The sequence below is a fragment of the Macaca nemestrina genome, chromosome 6, assembly GCF_043159975.1.
Source record: "Macaca nemestrina isolate mMacNem1 chromosome 6, mMacNem.hap1, whole genome shotgun sequence".
In the NCBI taxonomy this organism is placed as follows: domain Eukaryota; kingdom Metazoa; phylum Chordata; class Mammalia; order Primates; family Cercopithecidae; genus Macaca; species Macaca nemestrina.
The window spans coordinates 165,181,545-165,194,396 of NC_092130.1; the positions used below are offsets into that span (position 1 = coordinate 165,181,545).

Genomic DNA, 12,852 nt, shown 5'->3' on the forward strand with positions numbered 1-12,852 from the left:
AGACAGGAAGATGTGGGGAAGTTTGAAACTTCCTAGAGACGTGTTGAATGGTCTTGAACAAAATGCTGATAGTAATATGGACAATGAAGTCCAGCCTGAGGTGGTCTCAGATGGAGATGGGAAAATTGTTGGGAACTGGAGTAAAGTTCACTCTTGCTGTGCAAAGAGACTGTTGGCACTTTCCCCCTGCCCCAGAGATCTGTGGAACTTTGAACTTGAGAAGGATGATTTAGCGTACCTGGCAGAAGAAATTTCCAAGTGGCAAAGTGCTGAAGAAGAAGCAGAGCATAAAAGTTTGGAAAATTTGCAGACTGATGGTGTGATATAAAATAAAAACCTATTTTCTAGGGAGAAATTTAAGCTGGCTGCAGAAATTTGCATGAATAACAAGGAGCCAAATGTTAATCACCAAGACAATGGGAAAATGTCTCCAGGACATGTCAGTGGTCTTCACAGCAGCCCCTCCCTTCACAGGCCTGGAGGCCTAGGAGGCAAAAATGGTTTCCTGGGTTGGGTCCAGAGAACCCTGCTGTGTGCAGCCTTGGGACTTGGTGTCTTATGTCCCAGCTGCTTCAACTTCAGCCATGGCTAAAAGAAGCCAATGTACAGCTCAGGCCATTGCTTCAGAGGCTGAAAGCCCCAAGCCTTGGTGGATTACACGTGGTGTTGGGTCTGTGGGTGCACAGAAGTCAAGAACTGAAGTCTGGGAACCTCTGCCTAGATTTCAGAGGATGTATGAAAACACCCGACGTCCAGGTAGAAATCTGCTGCAGAGGTGGGGCCCTCATGGAAAACTGCTGCTAAGGCAGTGCAGAAGGGAAACGTGGGATTGGAACACCAATAAAATGTCCCCACTGGGGCACTGCTTAATGGAACTGTGAGAAGATGGTCATCCTCCAGACCCCAGAATGGTAGATACACCAACAGCTTGCACTGTGCTCCTGCAAAAGCTGCAGACATTCAATGCCAGCTGTGAAAGCAGCTGGGAGGGTGTGCTGTACCCTGCAAAGCCATAGGGAGAGAGCTGTGCAAGATCGTGGGAGCCACCTCTTGCATCAGCACACCCCGGATATGAGACATCGAGTCAAAGGAGATTATTTTGGAGCTTTAACATTTTTACTGACCTATTTGGATTTCAGACTTGCATGGGGACTGTAGCTCCTTTGTTTGAGCCAATTTCTCTCATTTGGAACAGCTGTATTTACCCAATGCCTGTACCCCTATTGTATCTAGGAAGTAACTAACTTGCTTTTGATTTTACAGGCTCATGGGCAGAAGGTACTTGCCTTGTCTCAGTTGGGGCTTTGGACTTGGACTTTTGAGTTAATGTTGGAATGAGTTAAAACTTTGAGGGACTGTTGGGAAGGCATAATTGTGTCTTGAAGTGTGATGACATGAGTTTTGGGAGGGGCCAGGAGTGGGATGATATGGTTTGGCTGTGTCTTCGCCCAAATCTCATCTTGAATTGTAGCTTCCATACTCCCCACATATCATGGGAGGGACCTAGTGGGAGGTAACTGAATCATGGGGGCAATTATTTCCATGGTGTTCCATGTGAGTGAGTTCTCATGAGATCTCACTCATGTAAGGGGTTCTTCCCTCGCCTCACTCTGCACTTCTCCTTGCTGCCGCCATATGAAGAGGAATGTGTTTGCTTCCCCTTCTGCCATGATTGTAAGTTTCCTGAGGCCACCCCAGCCATGCTAAACTGAGTCAATTAAACCTCTTTCTTTTATAAATTATTTGGTCTCGAGTATGTCTTTATTAGCAGCATGGGAATGGACTAATACAAAACTTTATGGAAAATTCAATATAATACCATATATAAGATTGAAAGGAAATGCTTTAAAATGTTTAGGAAAGCCAACTCTCAAATATCAGGGAGGAAGCCATTAACGAACAGATATGTTCAATGCAAATTACAATGTAGTCCTATCTGTTCATCAGCGTAGGTCACCTACAGCTCTTCTAGACAGCATCTTTAGCCTTGCTCACTCGTTCCTTTTACAGGTTTACTGAATGCCTACTACGTGCCTACACTGTTCTAGAGGATAAGGAGGGAACGATATAGCCATCAGCAAAGTGGACATAAGACTCACTCTTCAGCTGCCTTTCCAAACACCTGTTTCTGAAAGCAGTGAAACTATTTCATCAGCCAAATTCCCTAATTCATTGGCTTAAGGAGCTTTTGCATCCTCCTTGTTAGAGATGTGTTTGCTCCTTCCTCAGACTCTATATTTTAAAATGTCTGAACAGCTTCAAAATTAAGATCTATTATTCTCCCCCACCACACAGAGGGAGAACTTTTCAGATTTTGATTTATTAAAGACCAAACTATTTGTATTTCTCACCAGGGAGTATTTATATATAAATCTCTCCTTATTAAGTAGTTTTGGATGAAAACATCTCTAAAAACAGCCAAAAGTGTCCATTAAGCAGAAATAGACCTCAGTAACACATACGCACATTTAATAATTTATTCATCTTCTTCTCCAACTATGAATTTGCACCAACACATAGCTCATTTTGCCTCAGTAAAACCATTACCTCTGATTTTTATTCCAATCTAACAGTAACCATCGTGAGGCTAGGGACATGGTATAACTGTCCCCTGGCCCTGACCATGGCATTCCTGTGCATTCAAGTGATCTGATTTCTATTTGTGAGCTAATCCTATGCCAGCTGGGCTGCTGGTTTCTTTGGAGGAAAAAAAAGTTGTTCTTTTCCTGTACCTCTTTCTACATTTTTAAATGGTGTTATAACTCCTAAGAATAGTTTCGTTTTCCTTATAAAACTGGTTAACTGGACTATATGATATTTTCCTTCCTTTTTCACCTCATGACTTGCTTTTCCAGCAAGTGGCCTCTGAGAACATACAAACCAGATGTGGTTTAAAGATTCGTAATCTTTAACTCTTTTTTTATACCCAAGAGCAGCATTTTTGGGGAAAAGAAGAAAAACAAAAAGCAAGGAAGAATCTTTCAATCTCCTATAAGATGTAGAGAAGGTCAAAGAATGGTCTCCCATGTATACAATTTTACCCTGACCATCAACCCACAACTTTTGGGAAAAAAATCATTTTTTAAGTTGAAAATTCGTATGTGAACTATCTTAGAAGGGAAGTTGCAGGAACATACACAAACACTCACCTGTATCCAATGGGTAAATCACCAACAGAAGTAGATCTCATGTTTCTTATCAGGTAAAACTGTTACTAAAATTACAAATATTGATCAACAAACTCGAAGTGTGTCTATGTGACTGTGAAGACTATTGTGAAAACATGCAATGTCCTAAGTACAATGTCATAAAATACACAAGACTAGACAGTCTAAAGCAAGATTACCAACATTTCTATCTATATAAAGATTTTCTATAATGAATTTTCTATAATGAAATTTAATAAAATCACCTTTAGCCTTGTGCCACCTGTTTGCACTGAGAAATATTCGAAGAAAGAGCATCAGGCTAAGTGTTATTTATTTGGGTATATTGTGTTTCAGTCCACAATATGTTTACTATAAGAACACACAGGAGACAGTATTTCTCTCAGGAAAATGTATAATTGTCCTAAGCAACTACATCCTTTATGTCATATAAATACGTAAAATTGTGAAACTGATTGTGTTCTTCTCTTTGAACAATGAGGGAATTCAGATACATCTGTGACCACCTCTGAAAACTGTGCCTATGTCTAGCATTTGCAAATGTTACTTATTCCTTAGATGTGTTTTCATTTTTCTATCCTTTCTTTCTCTTTGCCTGATTTCTTCCTTATTGGTTTTATACTGTTCTATCATACGTATTTTGGTTAGCCGGCTCAAATCCATTTTTTTAAAAAGGTAAGGATTTAAGAGGACTGGAAAAAACACAACCATTTGCCAGCAAAAATAATTTCTCATTGAATATATAAACACCCTCATTTGTGATTCACGACTATGTGCAACAGTCTGTGTTTCTTTTCCTTCAGAGGAGCCAGTTGCATCAAATGTAGTTAATTTTCAAGAGGAAAACACTTCAAATGAAATCTGAAGAGGTCTGTGCCTGAATGGGGGAGCTGTGGATATATTATAAATGGATGATCTGTGTTTTTAAAGATAACTCATTTGTAACATGACGTTAAATGGAGATTTCAGCTGAAGCCTGAAGACTCTAGGCCAGGTATGTTAAAGTGAAAGGGCATACCCTACCATCCATAACTTGCAGGAAAGGCAGTGGGGGAAACCAAGGGTAATGAGTCCTAAATTCTTTGCCATCTCAGAGATAGAAGGTTCCATAGGCTAGAAGTTAGAAAATGATCTTCACATACATTTTCTCTGGAGAGAGCTTTGCTGTGAGTGCCTTATCTCCATGACCTAAGAAAGCAGTTATGGGATATTCTTCCCACACTTTGGACTTAAAAAGGGGGCTTAGAAACCACAGTGAGATACCACTTCATACCCACTAAGATGGCTATCATCAAAAAGATAATAAAAAGTGTTGGTGATGATGTAGAGAAACTGTAACTCTTACACAATGCAGAAAAGAATGTAAAATTGAGCAGCCTTTGTGGTGAATAGTCTGGAAGTTACTCAAAAAGACAAATATAAGAGTTATCACACAACCCAGCATTCCTAGGTATATTCCGCTCCTAGGTATATACCTAAGAGAAATGAAAACATATGTGCACACAAAAACTTGTACACAAACGTTCATAGCAGTATTATTCATTAAAGTCAAGAAATGAAAGCAATCCAAATGTCTACCAACTGATGAATGGGTAAATAATACATTGTAAATCTATAAATGGAATATTCTATAACAATAAAGATATTAAGTATTGATACATGCTGCAACATAAATGAAGCTTGCAAAGAACCCTATTCACAACAAATCACATATTCCATGATTCCCTTTACAAGAAATGTCCAGAATAGGCAAATCTACAGAGACAAAAAAAGAGATTATAGGTTGCTTAAGGCTAGGGGGATACGGACAAATAAGGAATAAATACTAATGGGAGTGAGATTTCTTGCTGTGATGAAAAAAAATGTTCTAAAATAGACTGTGGTGATGGTTGTACAATTTTGTGAATACACTAAAACCCATTGAACTGTACACTTAAATGGGTGAAATCTATGGTATGTGAATTACAGCTCCATAAAGCTGTTGTAGGAAAATACCTTTTAAATAGCTTAACATTTGGTTGGGGTGACAAACGTTGAGTTACAGCTGGAAAGGAGGTGGGTGGAACCTAAAGGGCCAGGGCATCTGAACGGCAAGAGGCAGAATCAAGGCCTGCAGGTGGCTAAAAGTCAGCAGCAAGGAGTCTGAAATCCTATCCTTCAGGCCTGGCTGGAGATGCAGGGAGGAACCCTCAGAGGAACCCGAAGTGGATGCCAAGATGCTAGGTGGCTGTGGAAGGACTTGCAGGCAGCTGGTATAGAGATGCATCTGCCCAGATGAGAGAAACCAATGTTACATCATGATCACTTCACTCAAACCAAATGAACACCTCATATCATGAAATCAGCATGTACGTTCAATGTGTAAAGGACATTCCTTTTCTGTGGATCATCTCCTCAGTGCTGGTGACAATGTGGCGTTGCTTTCAGATGTGTGTGGATGGGCATCAGCTCTGCATGGGTGCCCAGGCACCACTCACACTTTAGTTTTCCTCAAGGAAAATCACAGATCTGAACAGAGCATTGTTAGTCGTCTTCTTTCTCTACAGAACGTTTGATTCAGACATTCGCCAAAGTCTTGAATAACGACACTGCCATTTATGGAGAAAGACACAAAGGTGCAACATAAGGTCTCCTTTTCTAGCAGATCTGTGGGGGACTCCTCAGCTTCCTCCCTAAGATGGTACCACACAGATACGATGCAGCAGCTGTATGCTTCACTCTTTTGGAGAAATTAAGCAGGTCTTATCACAAAATTCAAGGAAGAGAGTGAAAAGGGAAGATTTTCTTGAGCAAGAGAGCTGTTTTCCTTTAAATAAACATCCGGAGGCATGTGCAGGAAGAGCCAACATGTTCTTCCCACCCTCCAGTAGATAACAAGAAGGCAAACTGCCTGTATGCTAACGTCTTCCAGCAAAGCTAACATACTACATCAAAACCTCTGAGAAACCACCCACTGAAACATCGGGGCTTACAACTAGGTATGCTAGGTTCCTAATTATATATTTTTTGGAAAATAGTTACAAACATTTGGATAGCATTGTGTTGTTCATAAAGCATTTTATTATATTATTTTACTTCTCATCATAAGCACTTCTCATATTACCCTAATTTCACATGTAAGGAAAGCAAAACTCCGAAAGCCATGATTTAAATAAAGTCATACAACTTAAACGGAGCCAGACTTCATCCAGGCCATGTGACTCTGTAGAGTAGGTGTTAATTATCATACTATGCCTCCTCCCTTGTAGAATGTGTTCTAAGGTGCCTCCCAAACAAGTGTTTGGAATATCTCATTGGCACCAGTCCTGGGAGCAGATTTCCAACAGGCAAGTCATTCAGGCACACATGTTCATGCTCATTTTCAGCCTCCTGATTTTACAAAAAGGGAAACTTGCTTTTACATACAAAAAGCAATCAGAGCAGCTCTCTGGGGTCCCATGATGCCAGAAGTCCAGAACTGATGGGTACCAGGATGTTTTGGTAATTACAGGAAGTAGAAAATATTTCTGTCAATCTTTGCAATGTTAAGCTTCTCTATGGTCAAAGTCCTAAGTATAAAAGGAATTGAGAACTAGGGCACTTGTCCTCTCGAACTCTGCTCTAATGTATACAGACAAAGTGATAAAAATGTATTACTGAAGGATATGGCCACATCTCCACGATTATCATGAAGCACAGGGTATTTCTCAAGCATCCTGGTTTCCTTCCACCGTATTGTGCAATTAACAAAATACATTTTAAAAAGATCTTTCTCTTAGCCTGAAACATCTCCTGAAGCAACACCCTTCCAACATTCCCAAGTCCTCAGATCATGCAAAGTGACACTCTATGGAGTAAAACAGTCACTATTCTACCGGTTTACTTCTTTTTAATTTCAAATAATTATTTGGTTTGATAGATTGAGTTTTTGCAGTAAGTCTATCTATGGCATTCGTAATTTTATAGATCTGAAGTCACTTCTTCATGAAAATACTTGTTGAACATCTGTAGAGAGACTGTAGCTGCGACTGTAGATATAAAGAGACACGCTGCATGCTTTCAAGGACCACTTAGTGGAAACAGGGGAGGCACGCATGGAAACCATTAGCTGTAACAGTATGTCATAAACAGTGCAGAATAGATAAGACAAAGAGCTTCGGGTGCCCAGTGGAAAAATGGAGATCAGGGAGAGGTGACTATAGGGAAGAGATTAAGGGGATTCTGGAACAAGGGGGCTGGGGCTCAAATCTTAAATGCTGTCATTTACCAGCTGTGTGATTCTGGGCAAGTAACTGACCTCTCTGTGCTACCATTTCCTCAGCGATGAAATGGAAGGATAATTGCATCTGCCTCATGAGTTGTTATAGGTGTTATAGTTATCCCATAGAAGGCACAGAAGACAGCTTCTGGAATATAGTGAGGGTTTTAGAGGCATCAGATATTATGGTAATTCTAGGTCCAACTCTAATGGTAATTCTAGGTCCAAAGTAATGAGTGGATATGTGGTCCCCTATTATCTGCAACATAAAATACACAGGAACTCCTGTCTATATCACATCAGACAGCAGTGTATCAAGTGGTCTCCTCCTGCTGCAAGACAGGCTGAGGATTTGAATATCTCACTTTTCAGGTTTTAAATTGGAGGAAGACAAAAGGAATAGGAGCTGAGGAAACCAGACCCTGACTGGTAGAATTGTTTTCTTAGCGTATAAACTTCCTTAAAATCAGCCAAATGGAGAAAAAGGGACAAAGATGCAGAAGTAACAAGCCCAGTGCTTCAATCCTTTTGCACTTAGAAATAATTTGTGTATATTTGCTATTTTACGTATTTATCAAATATAAGATTGGGTGATTTATGTGGATTTGTTATTTTAATTTGAAACTTACAAGAAAAATTTACTGTTGTACAAACAACGTTGTAATGTTTATGAGAACTTAAGGGCCACCACACTTACATATTCAACTTATTATATTTATGTAGATTTCTCTACAACTTGGGGCCATCTAGGTTGTTGCAATATTGAAAAGCTTCAAAAGAGAAATGAATATGTTAAATTTATGAATGCTGTTTAAATATTTAATAGAATTTAATTAACTAAGTTGTAAAGGTCCTTTTGAAAGTGGTTGCTAAACTATACCACATTTGTAAATAGAATAAATTGGAGTTAAGCTTTAGAGCTCAAGAAAAAGGGTTTTGAAATTTGCAACTTAAATGCATTGAATATTAATTTAAAAATACAAAAGTTGGCATAAATTATCTTTTCTTTTCATGAAACACCCAGAAAGACACTAAATCTTACATTCAATGCAACTAGTAGAAAACAACCTTGATTTAAAACCATCAAATCCAATTCCAGGGCTTACTATGAACCACTATTCATCCTGATCTCGCTTTACCAAATATCACCCTGTAAAACTGTTTTCCAAAAGTCTCCAGTGACCTCTAAGTTGATATACCCAACAGCCTTTAATCCTCCATCTTCCTCAAACTCAGTGCACCACACTATTCAAAACACCCCAGTATTCTCCTCTTCTCTGAACACTATCCCAACCTTGTAAGCAGTTCAGCTTCCGATGATGTTTTCTCTGGATCATCATTCACCATTCACAAAATAAATCTCACTTCCCTCAGGTCATCTGCTCTATGCCCTTCTCTCCTGACATCCATTATCCTTGAAAGTGTCTACCTCTTACATTTAACCTCTATTCTAAAATCCCTGGAAGTGGGGTTTAAATAGCTGTGGAATTCAAGGCTTGTACTTCCTATCACTTTCTAAACACATTTTCCCAAATTTCCAGCTGAAATCTCAAATGTGTAATTGTTCATTACCCTCCTAGTCAAACATTTCTGTTGACGTTTCCTCTCCATGATCATGGCACCTTTGTCCCTCCAATGACCAAGTTTATCACCCCCATCATCACTGCTTACACACCTAGAAGCACTTGACTGGAAGTCCCAGTGACACTGCAATTCATTCTTCAACAGCCTTTTCCATTTCATTTATTACTACTTTGATTCACCTCTTCTGAAATGGTCTCTCCACCTCTCTTCTCTACCTAGTCAATTAATCATGAACACAGTTTTCAGAATCAATCCTTTGAGGAATACCTAGAACATGATTTTAAAAAATAAACTTCACAGTGGCTCACGCCTATAATCCCAGCACTTTGGGAGACCGAGGCAGGCTGATCACCTGAGATCAGGAGTCTGAGACCAGGTTGGATAACATGGTGAAAGCCTGTTTCTATCAAAACTACAAAAAATTAGCTGGGCATGGTGGCATGTGCCTGTAATCCCACCTATTTGGGAGGCTAAGGCAGGAGAATTGCTTGAACCTGGGAGGCGGAGGTTGCAGTGAACCGAGATCACGCCATTGTACTCCAGCTTGGGCAACAAGAGAGAAACTCTATCTCAAAGAAACAGAGGCATCAGATATTATGAATCAGAGCCTTCATGTTGTCTAATAGAGTACAAAGGAGGCAAGGCCCTCCATAATGGCGCTAACTTTACATCAACCTGTCTGGACGTGCCTTCTCTCTTTAGTATATACATAAGGTCTACTCTCACTTCAAGACCTACAAGAGTGCTCCTTGAATACTTCTCTCATGCTTTCAATTGTGAAATTCTCTTTCCTTTTCTGAACTACCTGAACATATTATCATAAGTCCTTATTTTGTGATTATTATATCACAGAAAAGAGAAGGAGGAGATTAAAGAATTTTAAAGAAAAAGGCAAGCAAAAAATAGAGAAAGGAAGGAAGGATGGAAGGAGGGAGGCAGAAAAAGAGAGAGGGAAGGGTTAGTGGACATGACTGATGGTTTGCCTGAGACAGGCCCTGGGTGGATCTTTCCCATTTGTTACCCCACTTGATACTTAAAAATAACCACTCCTATATGCCTTACAATAATCCACATTGTTCAGAAGAGGGCACAGATCAGAGAAATTAAATGTCTTGCCCAAAGTCTAATCAGCTGTAACATTTAGAGCAGGGATTAAATCCATGACTTGCGATCGCCAGCCCCAGAGAAGCAGTATGTGCCTCACTGAGGTCCCATAGAGAAGAGACAGTGTGCAGCAGCAGAAGCATTTGAATAGCATCCGTGGGGAGGCGGCATGGCTTTGGAGGGAATGAGGAAGAGGCCCGTGCAGCAGGATCTGTGGAAAGCTGTGTGCTCAGCGCAGCTGGGGACAGCAAGGCCAGGGACTGGGTGGCAGCAAAGGCATTAATAAGCCTTTTTTTTTTTTTTTTTTTTTTTTTTTTGAGACTCAGCCTCCTTCTGTAGCCCAGGCTGGGGTGCAGTGGCACAACCTCAGTGCACTGCAACCCTCCACCTCCCGGATCCCGGGTTCAAGAGATTCTCCTGCCCCAGTCTCCCGAGAAGCTGGGATTACAAGCACATGCCACCATGCCCAGGTAATTTGTGTATTTTTAGTAGAGACGGGGTTTCACCATGTTGGCCAGGCTGGTCGTGAACTCCTGACCTCGTGATCCACCCGCCTCGGCCTCCCAAAGTGCTGGGATTACAGGTGTGAGCCACTGCACCCGGCCCATTAACAAGCTATTTTATAGGAAAAGAAAATTTTTATTAAAATAAAAAATAAATATTTGCAAAACATTAACCTGCAATTTATCACAAAGCTTTTTATTTCTTTTAGTTTAGTAAATAAATGACAATTCCTGGAGAAGCTTGCTGCTACCACTGCATTCACCCTCTGCAACATTTTAGTCACGTTATATTTATGTCAGACCAAATTCTGGCCTCTGCCCCTTTTATAGTCCTACGGTTGTATTAGGACAGTTATGTTTGAGTCATTTTTGTTGCATTAACTCTTCTCAGTACAGTGCTCCATTCATGGCATACTAAATGAATATTTGTTGGATTCATGAATTTTATTTGGACTCCATCAATCATTTTAGAAAAAAAATTATTATATTACTTTCTTCCTGTAATTGTGTTCATATTAAAAATGATTTCTGGCCAGGGGTGGTGGCTCACGCCTGTAATCCCAACACTTTGGGAGGCCAAGGCGGGTGGATCATGAGGTCAGGAGTTCAAGACCAGCCTGGCCAAGATGGTGAAACCCCATCTCTACTAAGAATACAAAAATTAGCCGGGCATGGTGGCAGGTGCCTGTAATCCCAGCTACTTGGGAGGCTGAGGCAGATAATTGCTTGAACTCGAGAGGCGGAGGTTGTAGTGAGCCGAGATCGTGCCACTTGCACTCCAGCCTGGGTGACAGAGCGAGACTCTGTCTCAAAAACAAACAAACAACATGATTTCTAATATTTATGATTTATGGTTGGTCCAAGGCAATGGGTACTATTTTAGCACTCACGATCACGCTTGTTAGAGTGTGACCATTTCTGTAATGTCTGGATAGTTTGACTTCTTTTGAATATAAATCACATTATAAAACATATAAATATATAACATATAATATAATACAATACTAAATGAATAGTGAAGCAAACATCACTTTATCTCAAGACAGAGGAAGTCCTGAAGGTGCAAAGCTCTTCTGCCCTTTCTAAATTAAAGTGCAAGGGCAATGTCATTACCTTTGATGGTATTTTGTTTTCTATATCTGACTTTAGCAAGTTGAAGAAGAAAATTGCCCATGCAAATAAATTATTTTTAACATCAGTCATGGTTCCAAATAGGAGGATATTGCAGTTTAGACAAGTGGGGGTTCTACAGATCGTAATCTTAACATATATGAACCATGTACCATCATTATGACTTTAAACCATCCCACCTTTAAAATAGAGTTTCCTAAACTGGTATCACACATGCATCTGCAAATAAATAAATGCACACATTCTGCATCCTGCATGCTGGAGTTTCTTAATTCTACCTAAAATATAAAATGCCATGCAGCAAATGACAATATAAATAAAAGAGAGGGAAAAAAAAGAACACTGAAAGCCATCTTTTAATTACTAAAAGCAGCTGTTACATTAAATGTTACACATTGCTGTCATGTTATTCAGTGCATCCAGTAGCAAAAATTATAAACCACTAACACTCCTTTTGTATGGATCGAGCTTCTCCGGTTTTATTTTGCTTATTTTTTTTTTTAAGAATAGAGTGACGCTTAAGATGTGAAAGAAGAGTTAATTACTGGCATGGCCTTGTTATAAAGAACAGTAATTTGAGGACAGAAAGTATTCTAGACATGAATAAATAAGCACATCTGTGGAATTAGCATAAGAGCTATTTGGTTAACTTTGCCAGAACTAACCTTCAAATACTAAATTTTATACAGTATTCGAGGAAAAACATGTAAAAGTATGGAAAATAAACATATCATGGGCAAAATAGCTCCTAAGATTCACCAAAGGAAAATGGAACAAGTGAATTCCTCCATCTGTTCATACATTGTTTTTTTCATTGTATTTGGATACGTGCTGGACAGAGATAACTTTGTTCAGTCCTGAAGTGAGACTTGATGTGGTTGTTGTTTCTGGCACCTGACAGCACCATTCAGGGTCAATGCAGTCCAAGGAATCAGCCAGGAAAAGCCAACTGCCAGTTGCTTCGAGGGAATCAGAGCCCCGAACACAGCCTCCTCTACCTCTCTCCTCTAAGCACACTTGGGGATTCATCAAGAAAATTCATCATCTTGATTTACTAACAGAACTCTTGGCATGAAGAGATAATCCATGTATTATGTGACATATCACACATCACAGAGATTATGAA

At 39.8% G+C, this 12,852-nt stretch overlaps 1 protein-coding gene across 1 annotated transcript in view; it reads right to left on the reverse strand.

The window, feature by feature from the left end:
• The window catches only part of LOC105492315 (F-box and leucine rich repeat protein 7), a 437,970-nt gene that overhangs the window by 195,668 nt on the left and 229,450 nt on the right, over window positions 1-12,852 (reverse strand). The window lies entirely within an intron of this gene.